Source organism: Mobula birostris, chromosome X (assembly GCF_030028105.1).
Source record: "Mobula birostris isolate sMobBir1 chromosome X, sMobBir1.hap1, whole genome shotgun sequence".
In the NCBI taxonomy this organism is placed as follows: domain Eukaryota; kingdom Metazoa; phylum Chordata; class Chondrichthyes; order Myliobatiformes; family Myliobatidae; genus Mobula; species Mobula birostris.
In genome coordinates this window covers 48,337,183-48,355,065 of record NC_092402.1, presented here as the reverse complement: position 1 = coordinate 48,355,065, position 17,883 = coordinate 48,337,183, and the positions used below count along the sequence as shown (strand labels likewise).

Here is a 17,883-nt window from a genome sequence, read left to right as displayed (position 1 = left end):
TTGCCCCCTCCAAATCTCAATTTTCATTGTAACATTCAAGATGATTGTTATTATCTTAAAATTATTTGAAGTTCCTAACTTGTGAAATAGTTTCATTTTCACTCCCCCCTCCCCCATTCATGGCACCTCCAAGCCTCAGTGCCCAAAACTAGTGAGCAAAGCAGTTCTGAATTGTCTTACCGCTTATATCTTGCCAAAATTTCTGCTTTTTTGAACTAACACATGCAACTGTCACAATTGAAAAACTGTCTGCTCTAAGTATAGTGTAGTGTCCCAACTGTCACACAAGTGCACATGACTGACGCTAGTTAGGAACTGTTCAGCAACTCTCTCCCGTTCCAATGAAGCAGCATGGTGTCCCAAATAAGTGAAGGGAATCCTGGCCATTTTCTCAATTAGTTTTTGTTCTTTAAGAGTGGTTACCCTGAATAACTGGTAGCCCAATTAACCAGAATTCACCATATTTACTTTTGTTCCAGTCCTGAAAATAGCCTGTCCACCGATTTCCAAATGGTGGAATTTGTCACCCCTGTAGTGAAAGTAGTTTCAATTATAAAGATTAGTAATGCATCTCAGATTTACATCAACAGAGCTGTAGTGGGGTGTGCATCAAGCTTCAAATTCCTTAGTGTCCACATTTCCAATGATCTCACCTGGTCCCTGAACTCCTCCATCCTGATCAAAAAGGCGCAACAGCGCCTTCATTTCCTGCGGGACATCAAGAAAGCTCGCCTCTGTCCCAGGATACTGACGGACTTTTACCGCTGTACCACTGACAGCATACTCACCAACTGCATCACAGTGTGGTATGGCAATTGTCCCGTATCAGACCGCAAAGCACTCCAGTGTGTGGTGAAAACTGCCTAGCGGATTATCAGCACCCAATTGCCCACCATTGAGAACATCTACCATAAACGCTGCCTGGGCAGGGCGAAAAGCATTATCAAGGATGCATCTCACCCTAACCATGGACTTTTTACTCTCCTCCCATCTGGTAGGTGCTACAGGAGCCTCCACTCCTGCACCAGCAGGCACAGGAAGAGCTTCTTCCCTGAGGCTGTGACCCTGCTGAACCTCACGTCACAGCACTAAGCAGTATTGCACCCATATTGGACTGTCTCAGTACTTTTATATTTGTATGCTGTTGCACTTACTTTTTATTCACAGTTATTTTGTAATACTATCCTTCTGCACTTCTGGTTAGATGCTAAGTGCATTTCATTGGCTTTGTATCTGTACTCAACACAATGACAATAAAGTTGAATCTAATCTAATCTAATTTAGAGCTCTAATCAATTATTACAAATTACAATAGACAGGCATACGCAACACATTCACTTGAAATCCTGTAAAGACACAGTCATTTGCGTTTCAGTTCATACATGTAGAAAATCCCTTCCAGCTTCATGTGGGATAATTCTTTGAAACTAGGTTACAGTTTCTAATGTAGCCCTTCACCCAGCACTGATTAAAGGTCTCTGCCCAAACAGTCAACTGCTCATTTCCCTCCAAAGATGCTGCCTGACCTGCTGAGTTCAAAGTATACTTTATTATCAACATATAAATTATACAACTTTAGATTCACCAGCTTACAGGCAGCCACAAAACAAGAAACCCAAAGAATGTGATTTTTAAAAAAAGACCAACACCCAACTCAGAAAAAGGAACAATTAAGCAAGCGTCAGCATTCAGAACAAAATTAAGACCATAAAACCGAAGCCAGGAACAGCCCGAGTAGGCCCATAATCTCAGTCCATCAAACAGAAGCAAATTGCCACGAAGCTCGCAGACACCAAGCCCGGAGCAGATCGGGCACGACAGCCTCAGCACCAAGAGCAAAGCAGAACGTCACGGAGCAAAACCAGCTCAACCCTTGCCTCCGGTCCTGACACCTTGTCTTTTCAGTCCATCTGCCCCAGCGGTTAAATTGCCCAAGCACCGATCGCCACTCGAATTCTGCACTTAGATGGATCAAACCTCGTTCCTGGTTTAGGTGAATGGGCTCCGAAACAGCTGCGCTTCAGCTTTTCTCCACGCCGCTCGCTCCAGCTACGTCTCCAACTTCATCTTCTCCTGTAATCTGCCTCTGCCTTGCTTTGACTCTGTCTCACACCCGCACGCCTCAACCCTCGGATCAGCCACACCTTCGCTCGCCTCTTCGTTATCTGTGGTGATTGTTCACCACAACTTTCCATACAAGCAGTTTTATTAAGAGTATTTAGTTGATTTTCTTGCTTTGAGAGCCAGCAGTAAGCTACTGCCCACGTTCAGATGCGGCATCTTAAACTAGCATTTTGTGTGTTACTCAAGTATACCTACTTTTGCCTCCTTCCCCATAGAAACCCTCCCCAAGTTACATCAATGTACTACCCTCATATTTTACCTACTGGCTCTCCCGCCCCCATGCGTTTCTGGATCTATCTGCCTTTCACCTCTCCTCAAATGGACCTAACATCAGATTCCAAAACTGGTAGATTTTGTGTTTCTGCTTCTCACTCTCGGCTGTCTTCATCCTTGACCATCTATTCTAAACCCTCTCTCCCCACCCCCCCCTCCAACCCCATCTGCTTCATCTGCCTCTTTTTGGGTTGCTTCCATCTATCATCCATCTTGCCCATCTCTTGCCTCCACATTTTGTTCACCACCATTCCCTTCCTACCCTTTTCGTGGTCTATGCTCTGCCCTTCTATCACACTTCTCTCTAATCTTTATGCTAATCTCTCCTCCCCACTGTCTTGGTGCAGACCTTCAACCCAAAATGTCAACAATTCCTTCCCTTACTCACCTTCCCTTCACTCCTCCCCTCCATGTACAAGACACAGAATTAAGCCATTGGCCCATCAAGTCTGCTCTGCCATTCCATCATGGCTGATTTACTATCCCTCAACCCCATTCTCCTGCCTTCTCCCTGTAACTTTAGACAAACCTTACTAATCAAGAACCCAACATCTGCTTTAAATATACCCAGTAACTTGGCCTCCACAGCCGTCTGTTGCAATGAATTCCACAGATTCACCACCCTCTGGCGGAAGAAATTCCTCGTCATCTGTTGTAAAGCAATGTCGTTGTATCCTGTAACACAAGATTCTGCATATGCTGGAAAGCCAGAGTAACACACTGCTTAAACCATTTAGATCCTCCAGCTGATTATCGCTCCAGATTCAAACATTTGCGGTTTGTAATTTCTAGAACTGTACAACTTTGACAGTAACAATGACATGCATTGATATACCCATGGCGCCTTCAAGGCGGCAATTCCTTGGTCTTTTCATAGAGAAATTTTCTGAAATTCTGAAATTATCTTTTCATAAAAAGGCCAATTTTTGTTTTATTTAGGTTGATGGCAGGTCAAACTGGTGGTAAGAGCACAAGCACTTGTCTAAAAGTCCTGCCGGTCACAAGTTGAATCTATCGCCAGGGCTCTTATCCAATAAACAGCACGAGTTTAAGACGTATGATATTGGTATCAAGTTATCAGATAGATGAGTCAGGTCAAAAACAACTCAACCTTATTGAAAAGCAGAGGTCTGAGATTTACTTGAGAGATAACATGGTCAGCACCATGATTACTTTTACAATACCAGCGAGATAGAATTGTTTCATAAGAAACCTTAAGTACCACCAAGTTTTGGAGCCTGTCATTTACAGGATAGCAGAGAGCAAATTCAGCAATCGCATTGTTAATCATAAACAAAAAAAAAAATCAGACAATATACTGTAATTTGCTCAAGAGTATGGGTCTAATTAAAGTGTGTGGGAGCTTTTCACAACTGATCAGAGTAGCAACTGTACAACAAACAATCTACTTTAGGAAGTCAGCAAGTCAAGCAGCATCTGTGGGGGGGGGGTGACAGAAAGGAAGGGTGAAGAGGAGAATGAGTTGCTGGCGTTGAGTAGAAACCTGATATAGGATTTTGACAATTCCTACCCCCCCCCCAACCAGATGCTGACTGACCCATTCTGCGTTCCTTCAGAAGGCAGCGTAGGTCCTGAAATCTGGAGTAACTATCTTGACTTGCAAGCTATTGTGCAGCCTACATTAGCTACACTGGCACATTAAGCTTCTAGTTAGCTGTACACACACAAAAAAAAATGCATAAAGTTAAACTTCCAGTGTTTGCGAGTTGTGCAGCAAACAAATATGGTGGGAAAATCCAAACTGACAGTTTCATTAAGACTATGGTGGGAGGCGGGGTGCTGCAAGGAATGTTATTAATGTGTAGTATGACCTTGCATTTCTCCATTGTGTTTCTCTTTGATCTCCACCAGTTACTGATCTTGTAGTTTTTTTAAAAACTGTTTATAGCATCCTATTAAGGTCAGACTTGCTGAAATCCAATTTATCACTCAATTAAGCCAATAGATATCTTCCAAATGCTGGCAACTTTAACATGACCCCACACTGAAATGGACATGGGTCACATTCAGGGAATGAAGCCAATACAAGCAGAGGCATCAAGTTATGAATGTCTGTCAGAATATCTCCCTTCCGACTACTACACTTCTACTTTTGCCATAATCAGACCCTTGTTCAGAAGAACAATAAAGTTTCATGAATGCAAAGAGAGCACATTGCATCAATGAATTTTAATATGTACACACAGAATGCAGAGGTGCTCATATGGGCAAACCGGCCATTCAATCTGCATTTATGGATTAGACTGCTGAGCCTAGCTTAAACTGCAGGTCATTGTGTAAACAAGGAATTAGCTTCCAAGCTCCGAATTAATAGTAATGTACAAGCTGTTTTGTATTGAGGACATACGTCACTGAATGGTACCAATGCTAGTGACCCCTCCATTTGCCAACTACACTAATAATATTTACATGTCACAAAATTACTGCTGCTTAGAGACATTACTGGGTATTGTTTAAAAGGTAAAATTAATTCACAATAATGTTTTATTTAACATAAATGTTATACCCTTTGTTTTATATTACATACATTCAATATTCTGCTGCCAAGACTGAGCTGTGATTAATCCACCCTGTTACTTTTAGAACTTAATGTCTAATTACAGTAAATCCTGAAGTCAATACCACTGTAAGCTGGTGAATAGTGGCAACCTTTAGTTCAAGAACATACAAACAAACTCAGGTGGAGTTAAGCCAATCAGCCCCTCGACCAAGCTATTGTTCAGCTAAATATCAGTATCTAGAGGACAAGTACCCATAATTAAAAATGCACTTATAATTACATCATTACTGTACATGACCTCCATGTATCTCGATTTTTACCTTTTAAAGGAAGCAAATATTACCAGCAACATTTACAATCTAAACCTAATACACAAAACTAAATGAAGCAATCCATTAATGCTGCCTTAAGACAATTTCAATTTAATACAATTTCAATACTTTACACGGCACTTTAGCTTTCCAGCTCAGCATGCTAATTACAGATTTTCCAATCCATTGAAAATTATTTGCTGGCACAGACATCACACTGCAAAGCTATCTGAAATTTGGCAGCCTTCGAAGCTGGAAACTAGTCTGACAAGACAATGCTCCAACAGATGAAATTCTTAACTAAAGAATTGTTAAACTGTATTTACTTAATTAACTTTTTCACCTACAAAGCAGCATCATTACAGTGCGAGTTCTAGTCGTTTAGATCATTTGAACAACCAAAAGACCCAACAACTAACCACAGCTACCACATACTCTTGCCCACATAGCACCAGAAGGTGGATCCTGGATCAGCCTCTACAGCCACCTGAGGACCCACCAACAGACCTTGGAGAATATCTTACTCGACTCAAGTGATCGCACTACTAGATCATAAACCAATACATTGCGTATTATGTAGTGCATCATTCTTGCCTGTGGACTAATTACAAGCTCAGATTGTTGGGTTCATGTAGCAATGGAGAAGATACATCTGCAGGAAATTCAATCAGGCATTCGGAAGAAACTTCTCTACCAAATGAGTAGTAACAATGTGAAACTCATTACTATAGAATTAATGCGATAACTAGTGTAGATACCTTTTAAAAGGAGGCTTTTGTACTGGCAGATTCAGGCTACTATCCTCCTGAGCACCTCCTGTCCCACCCATGACCATAAGACTACAAGACACAGGAGCAGAATTAGGCCATTTGGCCTATCAAGTCTGCTCCACCATTCAATAATGGCTGATCCTCCCCCCCCCCCAACAATCTTCTCCCCATAACCTTTGATGCCATGTCTAATCAAGAACCTATCAATCGCTGCCTTAAATACACCCAACAATCTGGTCTCCACAGCTGCCTATGGTAACAAATTCCACAAATTCACCACCCTCTGGCTAAAGAAACTTTTCCACATCTGTTTTAAATGGACGCCCCTCTATCCTGAGGCTGTGCCCTCGTGCCCTCGACTCCCCCACCATGGGAAACATCCTAACCACATCTACTCTGTCAAGGCCTTTCAACATCGAAAGGTTTCAATGAGATCCCCCCTCATCCTTCCAAAGTCCAGTGAGTAGAGACCCAGAGCCAAACGTTCCTCATATGATAACCCTTCCATTCCTGGAATCATCCTTGTGAACTGCCTCTGGACCCTCTCCAATGCCAGCACATCTTTTGAGATGAGAAGCCCAAAACTGTTCATAATACTCAAGGTGAGGCCTCACCAGTGCCCTCTAAAGCCTCTGCATCACATCCCTGGCTCTTGTATTCTAAACCTCTTGAAATGAATGCTAACATTGCATTTGCCTTCCTGACCACTGACTCAACCTGCAAATTAACCTTTAGGGTGATCTGCACAAGGACTCCCAAGACCCTTTGCATCTCAGACTTTTGGATTTCCACCCCATTTGGAAAATAGTCTGAACATTTAGTTCTACTACCAAAGTGCATGACCATGTATTTTCCAACATTGTATTTCATTTACCACTTTCTTGCCCATTCTCCTAATCCAAGGGTGGCCAACCTTTTACATTCCATGCTTCAATTTTTTCACTCACGAGTTCAGATGCACCATACAACCCTTGTACCCCCATTCAATTCTTGTAAAAATATTAATATAGAGCTCATGCGTGAAAAAAAATTACATCTGAACTTGTGCGTGAAAAAATTGACTATGGAATGTAAAAGGTTGGCCACCCGTCCTAATCTGTCCCAAGTCCTTCTGCAGCCTACCTCCTTCCTCAACACCATCTGCCCCTCCACCATTCTTCATATCATCTGCAAACTCAGCAGCAAAGCTATGTGTTCCATCATCTAAATCATTTATATACAGCATAAAAAGTGGTCCCACCACCAACCCCTGCGGAACACCACTAATCACCGGCAGCCAACCAGAAAAGGTCCTCTAACTATGCCAGTAACTTTCCTGTAATACCATGGGCTCTTAACTTGGTAAGCAGCCTCGTGTAGCACCTTGTCAAAGGACTTCTGTATACAACATCCACTGCATCCCCTTTATCTATCCTACTTGGAATTTTCTCAATGAACTCCAACAGGTTCACCAGGCAATATTTTCCCTTAAGGAAACCATGTTGACTTTTTCTATTTTTGCTTTTTGTATGCCCTCTTTTGCTTTTACATTAGATATGACTTCCCTTGTCAGCCAGTTGTACTATTCTGCCATTTGAGTATTTTAGTTTTAGGAATACATCTATCCTGCACCTTCCTTATTTTTCTGCCAGAAACTCACGCCGTTGCTGCTCTGCTGTCATCCCTGGCAGCATCTCCTTCCAATTTACTTTGGCCAACTCCCCTCTCATACCACTAATTTCCTTTACTCCACTGAAATACTGCTACATCAGACTTTACTTTTTCCCTATCAATTTTCAAGTTGAACTCAGTCACATTGTGATCACTGGTTCCTAAGGGCTATTTTACCTTAAGCTCCTTAATTGCCTCCAGATCATTACATAACACCCAATCCAGTATAGCTCATCCCCTAGTAGGCTCAACAACAAACGCCATCTCGTAGGCATTCAACAAACTCACTCTTGAGATCCATTACCAACCTGATTTTCCCCAATCGTCCTGCATGTTAAAATCTCCCATGACTATCATAACATTGCCCTTTTGACTCATCTTTTCTATTTCCTGTTGTAACCTGTGGTCCACCTCTCAGCCACTGTTGGGAGGCCTGTATATAACTGCCATCGGGGTCCTTTTACGCTTGCAGTTTCTTAACTCACCCCACATGGATTCAACATCTTCTGATCTTATGTCACATCTTTCTACTGATTTGATGCCATTCTTTACTAGTAGAGCCACACCACCCCCTCTGCCTACCTACCTATGCAACCTTGGACATTCAGCTCCCAACTACAACCACCCTTCTGCCATGATTCAGTGATGGCCACAACATCATACCTGACAATCTGTAATAGTGCAACAAGATATTCCACCTCATTTCTTATACTGCCTGCATTGAGATATAACACTGAGTGCTGTATTTGGTACCCATTTTGATTCTGTATCCCTAATGCACCAATACTCACCCTACTGGCTGCAATTTTGCCCTATCATCTGCCTGCCCACCATGACAGTCTGACTGCACACTATGTTTACTTTTTTACCATCCGTCCTAATCAGTCCCTTTATTCCTGTTCCTACCCCCCTGCCAAATTAGTTTAAACCCTCCCCAACAGCTCTAACAAACCTGCCCACGAGAATATTTGTCCCCCCCCCACCCAGGTTCGGACACAACTCATCCCTTTTATACAGGTCATATCTCCTCCAGAAGAGATCCCAATGATCCAAGAACCTGAAAGCCCTGCCCCAGCTTCTCAGCCACACACTTGACTGTCAAATCAGCCTGTTTCTACCCTCACTAGCACATGGCACAGGTAGCAATCCAGAAATTACTATCCTGGAGGTCCTGCTTCTCAATTTTCTGCCTAGCTGTAAATTCTCTCTTCAGAACCTCATTGTTTTTCTTTCCTATATCATTGGTACCATGATATACCATGATATTGTTTTTCTTTCCTATATCATCTGGCTGCTCTCCCTCCCTAAAATATGTGGATGCGATCCAGGATGTCCCTGGCACCTGGAAGGCAGCATACCATCTGAGTATCCCGTTCATGTCCACAGAATCTCCTGCCTGTTCCCGACTATTGAGTCCCACTACTACCACTCCCCTCTTCTCCCTCTACCTTCTGCACCACAGACCCTTGTTCAATGCCAGTAACCTGGTCTCCGTGGCATTCCCCTGGAAGGTCATCCCCCACAACAGCATCCTGCAAATATCCTGACAAAGCATGCAAATTTCATACTGGCCCCGTCAGCTACCTCAAACCAGAGAAGGGGTGAAGGATACCAATTTGGAAAAGTTGAGGTCATTCCCTTTGCTTTTATTCCCTAATCACCTGCTTCCCCTTCCCCCTCCAGAAATTGTACAGTTGAAAGATATAGGTGCCATTGTATACAAATTATTGAAAGTTAACATGCAAGGGAGGTCTTTAATACAAGAGGTTTGCATGCAACTGTTCTATGATGGAAGTGAACTTCCATGTGCAGTTATATGGGGAATGGGGATGCAAGTGTAAGGGGCTGTGCCTGATCTATTTCTTATGCAACACACACAATACTGAAGGGAATAAACAGTTGATATTTTGGGCTTCATCAGGACTGTAAGGAGGAAAGGGATAATGAGCAAGTCTGCTTCTTCTTTATATCCCCTCTGACCATTAACCTACACAGGCCAAGGACACAATAGCTACGGCATTTTATAAGATGGCATCAGCTACTGGTGTGACTGGCACAGTACGTAGATGTCATTGGTACAAAAAAAACAAACAAACTGCTGGAGGACTTCAATAGGTTTCTCCAGCAGTTAGAAAGGAGAATGGTTCAAGGGAACAGAGGGAGACACACACTGGATGTCTGGTGGAAGTGGGAAAAGAACCTGAGTGATGGTTACCTGAAGTTGGAAAATTCAATGTTCATACCATTGGGCTGCAGGCTACCTACATAAGAGATGCTGTTCTTCTAGTTTACATTTGGCCTCACTGTGACAGTGCAGAATGCAGGGGACAGACAGATTGGTGTGGAAAGAGTAAGAGAGTTGAAATGACATGCAGCCAGTTCTTGTCCCTATGTTTTTTTCTTGTATGCAACTTATGAACATGTCAGTCATTAAGACAAATCAAAAACTGTTAACTGCAACTAACTTGAATCATTTCAAATTTCCAGTATCAGATGCATTTTTCTTTTAACTTAGAATGAAGCCAAATCATGAATTAGAGATAATGTCACCTCTCAGCAAAGATATTCCAGGGATTGCTGTGCAAGCAAAGTTTGCTCCAACCATTTGAAAACTACTTGCATCAAACATTACAAAAACAGCTTTCAGCCCCCATCATTAACTAAAGGTCATTTTCATAAACTTAAGCCCAAACAGTGACCATCTATACTCAAAATGAATTACGTCAGTAAGTACAATGATCATGAAGTCACTACCTCATTAGAATCCACATTTTTTAAACAATCTATTCAAGTCACAATCTTTTAGAGTACTTGCTGCATTAACATTTTATTCCTCATTTACACTTCTGCATAAACAGGCAATAGCTTGCACTTACACTACATATTAAACACTGGGGAGAAAATGTCCCCAAATATTTTTGAGAAAGTTTAAAGGAGCAACAGATATTGAACCGGAGAAGAACCACTGATAGGATATAAAGGGTGTAAAGAATCAGAAGAGAGCACCAGGGAAAAGGCTACAGACTGGAGGATTTATACAGGGCAAGAAGAACAGGGTTTAAATAAAAAAAAGTTTAAAATGACAGCTGCTGAGATTTCTGCTGGAATTAATGGCTTGATCTACAAACACACTCTTCCTCAAACAATGAAAAGTTGTGCTCGTGCACCCAAGATGATGATGAATTTCATAACATCTTCCATCGTTGAGATGGCTCCCAAAAATGAGTATGACCTTGGAGCTGAGAATGATTCACTTCCACACTAGTTCTATTGGCTCTGAAGTGTGGATAAGGCCAATTCTGTCATAAAATTCAAAACAAATCTCCAAGTTAAAGTTTAATGTCATTCAACCATATACACATACCGCCAAATGAAATAACGTTCCTCAGGACCAAGGTGACCAAGACAATACACATAACTCACACAACATACAGAGCAATATTACAATTAAATTTATAAAATATATTCAAGATGGACATTTAACACAAGATGCATTTACGACAAGTTTAAAAAGTAAACCATATAACGCAATTGGCACTATTTAATATTTCAGTAATTTGAGTAATCTTGTAAATATATTGTTTGATTTAAGCATTTTGGGTAACATGTATAAATACAAGAACTACATACGTCATCATGCTACAACGTGATCATTGCTCGCCTCACTTCGAGTAAACACTAAGTTAGACACTCAGGTCTTCCTACAAATCAGTTTAGTGTTTTGAAGTTACAAAACACAAATGGGGATGAAGTATTTTAAATTAACTTGAGACAGCTAATGACCCATTGAGGCATAGTGAGGAATGACAAGCAAAAAGAAAGTGCACCGCATGCAGATAGAGTTTTTTTTTAAAAAAAGCAGTGCAGCATGTGTTCTTCAGAAGGGACAACACAATTTTTTTTTAAAAAAAATAGAAAATGGAAGAATTCATGGATTCATAAAGAGTACCAGGTGATAATAGTCATAAATAAAAGCAGAAATGGCTGGTGACATTGTAAAGATTGACGCTTTCAATTGCTCAGTGGGTAACTGGTTCATGTATACTGAGCTAAATGAACAATATTTTGAAGCAAATAAAATAGCAGTGATAAGAGTGCCAATTTTGCTGAGTGCATTGGGTTTAAAAGCATACAGTTTTCTTCAAAGTTTAAATACTCCAACTAAACCAGCAGAAATAAACTTTACTGATATTGTGAACGTAATGCAGGAATATTTAGAACCAAAGCCATCGTTGATTGCAGAATGGTAGAAGTTTCACAAGTGGAACCAAAAGGAAGGGAAGTCCATTTCAGTGTACGTGGCTGAATTGAAGAGATTGTCTAAGCATTGTCAGTTCAATGATAGGCTTAATAATGCACTGAGAGATTGATAGTTTGTGGAATCTTACAAAACAGAATTCAAAAACAGCTCCTAACTGAACCACAAATTACATTTAAAAGTAGTTGAAATTGCTGTACCAATGGAAACAGTAGACAAATGCAATTTAGTTGCAGTGAGGAATGAAAGTGAGTGAACAAAACTGCAATGTCTAGACAGAAACCACACTGCTACTATTATGGACGGGGCTCACATACACCAGATCAATACAGATTTAACGACAAAACTCGCATAAATTGCAACAAAGTAGGGCACACACAAAGAACATATCTGGCAGGGAAAAATAAATGCACTGCACAAGCAAGAGAAAAAGATAGTCAAATTGCAGTTTCACAGAGCACTAATCTGATGAAACGTCTGATAATGATGACAGTGACACAGGACTGTGTAGCCTTGAGATTTATAAAGTGAAAACTAACAACAGACAAGCAACACACAGAGAAAATGTTGGTGAACGCAGCAGGCCAGGCAGCATCTATAGGAAGAGGTACAGTCGACGTTTCGGCCCAGGACTCTTCGTCAGGATGACATGTTTCTACTGCTTTGAGCTAGTGAATGAAGGTAGCTCTCATCTCAGAAGCACACCAGGGATCACAGCTACCTAATAGACTGCTAGCATCCAGGATATAGCACAAATGTGTGTGTTGCTTGAATTTCCAGCATCTGCAGATATCCTCGTGTTTGCGTTTTTAAACAGACAAGCAATATGGTTTATGCCAGAAGTGAACAGCAAATTAATTAAAATGGAATTGGACACTGGTTCAGCTGTTTCAGTCATTCCACAAAATGAATTTGAACAGCATTTCAAAGACACTGAACTGAAGCCTGGAGATATCCAACCAAGAACTTATAACGGAGAAAAGATAACCCCTGTCGGAAAGACATTCTTAACAGTGAAACTCAACAACCAAGAAGCCACACATAGCTTCTATGTGGTAAAAACAGGAGGACCAGCATTGTGGAGACAAGATTGTCTGAGTCAACTACAACTCGATTTCAGATCCATCCACGATTTACATGCCACATCCCCTGCAATGAAGCTAACTAAAAGCAAATTAAGATACTGGATGACGCCACAGCTGTCTCCATGCTGTACATCACGAACCATTGCCCAAGAGGACAAACAGATGTCTGGTTAGAAAACATACTGGACCAAGGAAGGGCCAAAAAAGGGACAAAAGCAGTGGTCCGACTACAACAGTTTTTTGTAGGCAACATCTGAGAAAGCTTCCAATATGTTAATCAGGCAGTTACTTGCGAAATGTGGCTTGGTTTGAAGCTGGAAGAGAGCTCAAGGAGCTTCAGAAAAGTTACAAGCATTCCGCTTTTGTACATGCATTATGGTTATTGCATGAACTTCAAGTGGGAGATGAAAAGCTCCTTGTAAAACTGATCCTGAGACCAAAGCCCAGCTGAATGAATGGAAGGCTGAAAAGGAGTCGATGGAGATTTGAAAACAGAATTTGTCAGATTATGTTGTGGATGAGGAAACCAAGAGGAGAGATCAGATCATAAAGGAAGCAATAGAATGACAAGAGAACACTCCAGTGAACTAAATGCACCTTCCCAAGATGCACAAACTAAAAGAAAAAGGAAGAAAGGTGGCTACCACCATCAGATCTACTCCCTGCAGTCTCGGCATCAACTCCTACACCCACCACAGAGGAGGTCCCAGGAACCTGAGATTGTTTCACAATTACAAGTCTCACCTGGCAAGCAGAGTGATTCCCCCTTTTCATGATGATGTTATCCCACAAGAGCAAAGCATCCATACCGATTAAATCTTTAGGCCTGAATAAGACAATTTAAAATTTACTGTGCTGTGGATGTCTGTATATAGTAGTTGTATTATACAGAATTCTGTGTATATACAAACCCCATTTCCAGAAAAGTTGGGATATTTTCCAAAATGCAATAAAAACAAAAATCTGTGATACGTTAATTCACGTGAACCTTTATTTAACTGACAAAAGTACAAAGAAAGATTTGATAGTTTTACTGACCAACTTAATTGTATTTTGTAAACGTACACAAATTTAGAATTTGATGGCTGCAACACACTCAACAAAAGTTGGGACAGAGGCATGTTTACCATTGTGTTACATCACCCTTCCTTTTAATAACACTTTTTAATCGTTTTGGAACTGAGGATACTAATTGTAGTAGATTTGCAATTGGAAATTCTGTCCATTCTTGCTTGATACAAGACTTCAGCTACTCAACAATCTGTGGTCTCCGTTGTTTGATTCTCCTCTTCATGATGTGCCACACATTTTCAATAGGAGATAGATCTGGACTGGCAGCAGGCCAGTCAAGCACACGCACTCTGTCTACAAAGCCACGCTGTTGTAGCCCGTGCAGAATGTGGTCTGGCATTGTCCTGCTGAAATAAGCATGGACGTCCCAGAAAGAGACGTCGCCTTGATGGCAACATATGTCTCTCTAAAATCCTAATATATACCTCAGAGTCAATGGTACCTTCACATACATGCAACTCACCCATGCCGTGGGCACTGATGCACCCCCATACCATCACAGATGCTGGCTTTTGCACCTTTCGCTGATAACAATCTGGATGGTCGTTTTCATCTTTGGCACGGAGAACTCGAAGCCTGTTTTTTCCATAAACTAGCTGAAATGTGGACTCATCTGACCACAGCACACGGTTCCAGTCTTTCGGTCCATCTGAGATGAGCTTGGACCCAAAGAACTCGCTGGTGTTTCTGCATAGAGTTGATGTATGGCTTCCTCCTTGCGTAATACAGTTTCAAGTTGCATTTCTGGATGCAGCGACGGACTGTGTTGAGTGACAATGGTTTTCCCAAAGTACTCCTGAGCCCAGGTGACTATAATTGTCACAGTTTCATGACGGTTTCTTAGGCAGTGCAGCCTGAGGGCTCAAAGATCACGCGCATTCAACAGTGGTTTCCGACCTTGCCCTTTACGCACTGACATGTCTCTGAATCTTTTCACAATATTATGTACTGTAGATGTTGAGAGACCTAAATTCTCTGCAATCTTGCGTTGAGAAATGTTCCTTTTGAACTGACTAACAATTCTCTCACAAATTTTGGCACAAAGGGGTGAGCCACGACCCATCCTTGCTCGCAAAGACTGAGCTTTTGATGGACACTACTTTTATACCCAGTCATGATACCTCACCTGCTACCAATTAGCCTGCTTAATGTGGAGTCTTCCAAACCGGTGTTACTTGAATATTCTGTGCACTTCTCAATCTTATTTTAACTCTGTACCAACTTTTGTTGGGTGTGTTGTAGCCATCAAATTCTAAATTTGTATATGTTTACAAAATACAATTAAGTTGGTCAGTAAAACTATTGAAAATCTTTTCTTTGTACTTTTGTCAGTTAAATAAAGGTTCACGTGAATTAACACATCACAGATTTTTGGTTTTAATGCATTTTGGAAAATATCCCAACTTTTCTGGAAATGAGGTTTGTACTTGAGATGCATTCTCTATTGAGTTGGAGTTTATAACCAAGCAGAGGAGTGTTGTGTATGTAATATTTAATCAATCTTGTAAATACCCTGTTTAATTAAGCATTCTTTATATAATACGTCATGCATATGTAGAAATACCTGAATTGCATATGTCACTCTACCACATGAGATGGGCAGACCTTGCTTAAAGTAAGCAAAGTTACTCACATTTTGGACTTCCTATGAATTAGTTTAATGGTTTGAAGTTACAAAACATAACAGCACTTCATACTCAAGATGAGACCTGGCAAGTGGCAGGGAGTTCAGTAGTCTCATGCCTTAGGGAAAGAAGTTGTTTCTCATCCTACAACCCTGATCCTAATACTACTGTACCTCCTGCCTGATGGTGGGATGGGTTGGGGGGGGGGGCAAAGGGCAAGAGACTATGGGAAGGATAGGAGGATCCTTGACAATGCTAAAGGCCCTGCATACACTGCACCCCAGATAAATATCCCAGATGGGTACATCAAGCACGAAGACACGATTTTGAAGAACCAAACTGAATGCTCCTTCTCCATTTTGTACAGTCATAGAAAAAGGAGTCAGTGGCATCTCAAACACTTTCCTGTGTTGATCCGGTAATCTCTTGCCATAAGTGGTCTAATTACTGTGCCTGTTTTTGAAGCCTGGTATCAAGCATGCCTGCCCAACAAAGCCCAGCCAATGTTAGTTAAAGCCTTGACATGAGAGAAAACTAAGTGTACATGCGTAATCACCCCAGTGGATCTGAATGATTTTTGTACAAAATGGCACGTTTCTACTGCTTTGAGCTAGTGAATGAAGGTAGCTCTCATCTCAGAAGCATACCAGGGATCATAGCTGCCTAATAGACTGCTAGCATCCAGGATATAGCACAAATTCTCAAGAGCTTTAGATGTCTTTACTTTCATAAGAAACAGAACCTAGTGTGTGTGAGGGGAGGCTTGTGATTCAGTACCAATATAAAAATCAGGTCTTTAAAGAGATACAGTAGCAAAACCAGCACGTCAACAAGGAAACTGCACTGCAGCGGCTCTACAACAGGTAGTCAAAACTGTCCAATGCATCACCAGCACAAGCCTACCCACCATCAAGGACATATATACAGAAAGATGCTGGAAATAGGCTAGTAATATGAAGGATCCCACCCACCCTGCTCATGGACTGTTTGTCCCACTCCCATCAAGGAGACTATATCTTACTTATTGTGCTTTTTTATTATTGTGTCCTTTACCTTAATTTGTGTGCTGCATCAGATCTGGAGTAACAATTACTTCATTCTACTTTACACTTGGGTACTGGAATTGACATTAAACAATCATGAATCTTGAGATCGAAGGACCCTCTGGTTATGAATTACTTCCATTAAATTTAGCTACTTCATGCTAGCATTTTGGTACAACTTGAAAAGCAGTTTGCCCAATGTCTAAAGAAATCAACAGCTCTATCTCTCTCCCCACAGATGCTGCCTGATCTGTTATTCAGCATTTTCAATTTTATTTCAGGATTTCCAGCACTCACAGAATACTCCATTTCCTCTGACTTTTTGTACATCTCCATCAGCCACTACTTTTTTTAATATAAAATCGATGCAGCACAAAAAGCATCCTTTTCTGTATGCATAAATGCACCACCAGGCTTTAAGGACAGCTTTTAACCCACTGTTATAAGACTATTGAATGGTTCCCTAGTATGGCAAGATGGACCTCACCATCTACCTCATTATGATCTTGCACCTTATTGTTTACCTGCACTGCACTCTGTAGCTGTTACACTTTATTCTGCATTATTTTACGCTGTTCTATCGCAATACACTATATAAATGAACTGACCTGTATGAACAGTAGGTAAAACAAGCTTTTCACTGCATCTCAACACATGTAACAGTAAATCAATTTCAATTTTACCATGTTTCTGAAATACTCCATCTTGCTGATGTTGCCAATACTGGATATTTTGTCAACTGTTACTACTTGACTTTTTCTGCGCTCAAATTTGCTCGATTGCAACTTTCTACAAGACTAGAAACTGTTAAACATTGAGGTTTTGGCTCAAGAACTTCAGAGGAGCAAAGGTCATTTTTGGAGCCACCATTATACGAGTGGGCCAATGTAGAGTCTAAACGCAAAGAACAATGTAGAGTCTGACGCTTTGGCTGGAAAGGCTTCGGCTAAGAGCATGGCTGAGTATCAGGCAAGGAGGGGGTGTGTGTGTGTGTGTGTGTGTGTGTGTGTGTGTGTGTGTGTGTGTGTGTGTGTGTGTGTATTTTACACACACACATATATAAATAAAATTAAATTTTGTGAATGTGACTCATTAATAAAGGCGTACAGCAGAGGCATCAGTATGTCATTTGGACTGGAAAAGTGCAGCTGG

At 41.2% G+C, this 17,883-nt stretch overlaps 1 protein-coding gene across 4 annotated transcripts in view; it reads right to left on the bottom strand.

Annotated features, from left to right (window-relative positions):
- LOC140191691 (F-box/LRR-repeat protein 20) overlaps window positions 1–17,883 on the bottom strand; it is a 166,388-nt gene that overhangs the window by 115,198 nt on the left and 33,307 nt on the right. The gene's annotated exons all lie outside the window — the stretch shown is intronic.